The sequence below is a fragment of the Coenobita brevimanus genome, chromosome 50 (assembly GCF_032717465.1).
Source record: "Coenobita brevimanus isolate Jiangsu-jjx chromosome 50, ASM3271746v2, whole genome shotgun sequence".
NCBI lineage: Eukaryota > Metazoa > Arthropoda > Malacostraca > Decapoda > Coenobitidae > Coenobita > Coenobita brevimanus.
In genome coordinates this window covers 19,665,421-19,671,420 of record NC_137003.1, presented here as the reverse complement: position 1 = coordinate 19,671,420, position 6,000 = coordinate 19,665,421, and positions in this window count along the sequence as shown.

Here is a 6,000-nt window from a genome sequence, read left to right as displayed (position 1 = left end):
CTACTGATTTCTTCCTCTCTCCTCACGTCCCTCCTACTCCCAGTCATTCCCCAGCCACTTATATTTGCATTACTTTCATTCTTTGAGTTCAACAATAATTCCTCAAAGTGTTTTTTACATCTGCTCATGTTTTCTCCCTTCTTCACTAGTAATCTACCATTTTATCTTTTACTCCCAACTAACTTCTTTGACACCCTGTCTAACTCTCTTTACCCCTTTCCAGAACATTTTCTCACATTCTCTCCACTTTACAAATTCCTTCCAAATTCCTCATCCACTCTCTTCTTACTCTCTCTTACTAATCTTTTCACTTCTCTCTTCCTCTCTACATATAACTCTCTCTTCCGTCTCTTAACTTCTTCCACGCCTCTGTTTCTCATCCACTCACTATATGCTTTCTTCTTTATTACCACAGCCTGTCTCACCTCTTCATTCCACCATGCTGTTCCTTGTACCCCCTTTCGTCTTCTCTTCTCTTCACACACCACCTCACATGCTGCACAGATTTCTTCTGTGAATATCTTGCTCACGACTTCCACGTCCCCCATCTGCTCCAATCCATATTTATCCAATTGCTCCTCCACTTCTCCCTTATATTCTGCCCTTTTTTCATCCTCTTGTAACCTTTCCACTTTCCTTGCATATACTACTTCTTCCTGTCCTTCCATTCTTCTATTTTTCAATTTCATTTGGACCTCAATTTTCAGCACCACCAAGTGGTGGTCAGAAAGTCCACTCCCCCAACCTCTATATGCTCTTGCATCCATTACACATCTCATCCGTTCATCCACACACACATAATCAATCATTGCCTTCCATTCATTCAGCTTGAACACCCACCCTTCTCATCACTCGCCATGTATACTTAAGAATCATTTTGTGCATGAAGAGGGTATTGGCTATCATCAACCCCCTCCTGCCACAAATGTCCACTAAAGTGCTGCCATTCTCATTTATCTCCGCAGGGATATACCACTCACCAACTACTCCATCCACCTTCACATTCCCTACTTTACCATTCATATCGCCAGTCAAAAACACTCATTCCTTTCAGACTTTTCCATGCACGCTTCCACATTTGTCTTCTCTCATTCTGCTTGCACAGTCTTGCGTTGGCACATACACGCTATCAATCCCCCACATTTGTAGCTCAACTTTTAGTCTTACCCACACAATCCTTGGGCCAACTGACCCATACTCTCTCACATTCTCATTCCATTTCTTTTTCACAGTACACACTCCTTCTTTTGCCCTCTTATTCTCACCTACTCCCGCGTATATACCCCATCCATACTCCGATTCTCTCACACTCTCACATGACCATGTAGTTTCAATGAATCAACATACATCCACTTTTGCACCCTCAAGCACCTGAACAATTTCTCTCTCTTTCACGTCATCATTTGCACCCCATTCATTACGCGTCGCGTTCCGTATCATAATATTGTTAATTTTACAGATACTGAGATACATATATTTAAAGGTACAGTGTCTGTTTCTGCCTTCCATACAGCGACAAAGAAACTCAACCCTTGCGAATCGCTGTGTGGACGTTGCTCAGAGGGCTGGAGAAAATGTCAGGTCTGTCTTTCTTTCTTGAAAATTTTGACACGTACGTTTCATATATTGCCCTTATAATGAAAGCTACAAATTTCCTAACACGTAACTTAAAACGTGTTCTTTTCTTGAATGTTTATTCCCTTTTTACTATTCTTGTATGGCGGCAGTGACCTCTTGTTATAGAGGCATGTTTCTTTTTATACTGATCAGTCATTCAGTCCCTGTGATATATTCCCAATGGCAAATATAGATCAGATGAGGTTTTGAGACCAGCGAGTAGCAGGGAGGAGAATAGTCAATGCTGGTTAAGTAGAGCTTTTGCCTTAGGAGTTTCTATTTGACAGAAATTTATGAATGGAAAAAGAGGCTGCTTTCCTCGTATCTGGATATTTACTTCTACACAGTACATCGATTGAGTTGGTTGAAAAAAAAGGAGGATCGAGACTAGTGTGTCCAGTACAACAGAGAGAATATATGATGGGGGATTGTGAGTCACTACAAGAGGTTTTTTTTTTTTACGAAGAAAGGCGAGAAATATCTAGAGGTCCTTTTATCATGACAACTCCTCACTGAATAAGGTACCAGGAAGCTACATTTGACTAATAATTAATGTCAGCTGAGAAAATGGGCAATGAGAGACTGACTAGGAAATTGTATGTGGGTGAGGTGGAGAGGGAGAGAATAGGGGGTAAACTGAGGGTAAGACTGAGTGATGGAGAGTTGTATGAATAAATGTGATGTGAGCTGGTGAAATGGCAGCCTGATGGTAGATGACAGGGCAACACAGAGGCACAATTTGTCTGCTGACAACCCTTGCGGGATTAATGCATATGTTTATAGTTACGTAGGAATTGGGGCAAAAAGTTATAGCAATTACGGTATATGGTTAGTTACATAGGAATAAAGGCATATAGTTTTACTTACCCATGGAACACTAACCCTCAGTTCTAGTAACACTAACACTACCCCCGGGTGTCTCACACCCGAAATTTGGAAATAAATCAGATGCTACGCTTTATTAATATAAATGTACATGAACGAACTTTAGGCTTTGTACTATAAGTTACCATCATAAAGGAATGAAAATCTTATGATTTGGATATGTAAATGATAAACAAAAAAAGGAACTAAAAATACAAATTTCCTTGAAATTCTCACGCAAATATATATGCATGTAAAAAACTGGCAGATGTCTCTAATAATCCTCCCACATAATCCTAGGCTCATCGGGTCACCTCTGAAGGTGTTGCCATTCACTAGCTGTTATATCATCTGTATGGAAGAGCATTGAAAATAGGGGTTCCCACACCCAAACCAAGTTCTGCAGCCTGAACCCACGAGCACAGAACAACGGTATAACCACTCTCTACCACGGCTGGTGGAAACCTGAATCTACTGGTAAGCTGGCTACCCCAGGAGCGCGGGAACCCTACACAATGGCAATGATATCAAGTGCATCGGTTGTGATACACCCAGGGTTAGCGTTCCAGAGTTACATAGGAATATGGGCTTATGGTATAGTTACTTCGGAACAAAAGCATATGGTTTTAGTTTGACAGGTTACCACTATATCCTGCAACACTTTTCTGTTCTCCCTTGCTCATGATCAGCCTGTCTGTGGGGCACCGGCTGCAAGTGTCCTACCTGAAGATGCACTGAGAAACATAAGTCATTGATGATCCAAGAGCTCCTGGGGGTAAACGCGTTACGATCTTGGGGCCAGAGGTCACACTGCTTGAATATATTGCATAGGCTATGAATTATATGTAAGTTCAGTCATTATATTCCATTTATTTTTGTTACAATTCTTTCACTTTAACTTGGCCCCGATTATCATCTTGTGGCTTATTTCATGTTCAGTAGTATAATAACAATGCTTCAGCTCTACATCCTTCCCAAAACAGTCCCTTGTGACTAGGATCATATTCTTACATTAACCATTTCTAGTACTGAGTATTCAAGATGGACAGATGGTAGTCTTAGGCCAGGTTAAAGTGAAGAGAGTATAGGCAAAATATTTACATCTTTCTATCTTTTGTGCTTTCTGTAACAAGAGATTAATAACAGAAAATGAATCTAGTCATGAAAAAGTGCTGTGGAAAGGATGTAGAGTAATATTTTTGTCTTATTCCGCACTTGAGCTGCAGAAACCAGGCTGCAAAACGATGAAAATCTCCAACTAGTTAAAATGAATGAACTACATGAGTCTGAATTATCACTAAAATGAGAAATTAAGTAAAGATATACCAGAGGTGAAATGTGAATCAATTATTTTACCACAGCATAAGTATAAATACAAATAAAGGATACATTAAATTTATACAGTATTTCATTGACTACAAATGGCGAACCGAGACTTCATATCATCATCTAAATATTTTTCTTGCATATCCTCGGATTCGATTTCTTTACTCCAGTCACGGGAAGCTGGGATGGCAGATTATCAAATGGCTTCTGGACAGGCATGGTCAGCACGGCCATGAGAAAGGTTAGTTGTACACACTGACAAATTACTGGCTTTCGTTAACTACATGATTAACTACATGTAGAGTCCATCATCTTTTAAATATTTTAGTAATGGTTTGGTATTTTTCTGTGTGACCTAGATTATTAGTGTTGAAAGTGTGACAGTTGCAGCTGTGAATATAAAATCCTCCCATCCTCTTCGGTAACTATACAGTGTTTGGCAGACGATAATGGCCTGCTAACGTGATTCTTCCTGTCTTATTTTTTTTTTTATTTTTTTTTTTTAATATTTCATGCCGCTGACTCACATATCTGTTATCAGTTGCGATATGATTCTACAACTCAAGTTTACGTAGCATTCATTAAAGTGTTCTTGATAACTTTAAGAAAAACTCTGGATATGTTGCATGAGTCAATGGTGTCATTAAACAACAGACCACATATTAAGACACAGTGATCTGGTAAATGAGTTAGGTTGCAATTTACCTGAATGAGTAATTAACAGGACTTCATGAATCTATACCAATATACATTATATATAACTGAAGTCAGTAAAATTAAGAGGAAATACAACTTATATTACTTCTTTCAGTCCAACAGCTTTGTTATTTTCTGATCTCTGAACCATGTTGTATAATTCAGCACTAGAGGGATCTCCTAATCTGAATAATATTGAAAGTAACAAGAATATATGACAAAAATACATCATCTAGTTCAAGAAGTTAATAAGTCTCTGTACAAGGAGGTGGACATATGCCTGGGCCTGTTTCACGTAAAGTCTGCCTGAGATGAGGCCATCGACTTTACTACTCCTGCCATCCATATGTACTAAAAAAAAATCCTAGTGCAGCACGGTCGGGCCAAGATCGACTCGTTCGGCTTTCTGTTGCCATTTAGGTCCGCTGTGTGGGTAGGTGTTGTGGCGGCACTGATGGTATAGTCGGATTCCCGCCTGTTTGCGGCGGGGGTGTGGCCAGCACCTGTGGGCAATGGTGCCACGTTTCCCCAACTTGCGATGTGAAACGGAAGCTATTTATGTACAAGGCATCACAAATTCGATAAATTCAGATGAATAAAACTTACACTTGTGTATTTTGATGGATGAATCAACAGTAATCTTATTATGCATAAAATATTTATACAGTAACACAGAAACATGGCACACATATTGTACAGTGTTGCTAAAAGATATTGTAGTCACTTTTAATGGTTTTTAGCGTAGTTTTAGGGTGGGTAATAATATCACAGTTATGGATATAAGATAATGAGCCTGAAAAAAGAAGAAATATGCCAATATCCAAAGTAAAAGAAATAATTCATGTAATTCTTGTGAGTGGCAATACTTACACATCCATCTGGCCTAAAATAAATGTCCCAAGGGAGAATGAGGAGATTCAATGTCCCAAGAGAGAGAGAGAGAGAGAGAGGGAGAGGGAGAGAGAGAGAGGCATGCATTGAATGCATTGTCGGCATCACTTAATATAACAAAACCAAATTAACAAATGAAAGCACAATTATAAATAACTTATAAAAGAATCAAAAGTACTCAGGGTGGCTCACATTTCCCGCCAGGAGAGAGAGAGAGAGAGAGAGGGAGGGGGGAGAGAGAGAGAGAGGTCTGTCACTGCCTTCTTTGTATTCATTTGTTCCTTTGTACATACTGCACACACTGATATACATTGTTCCTATTGATGCACATATATCTATACTAGTAATTTTTTTTTTTTCTCTCTCTCTCTCTCTCTCTCTCTCTTCTAATACTGACCACGTGGTAGGTGAATCCAGCCCCCCCTTCCCCTCTCCTCCCTTCTTAATCCCTCCTGGGTGTCTCAGGTCAAATCCCCCTTCACACTTCCCCTCCCCCCTGGACCACTACGTCGGGGTGTATGAATCAGTAACGTAACAAACCTCTCAGCAGACAGTAACTTTGACACTCCATCCACTACTAAATATGACAAAACCAAATTAACAAAT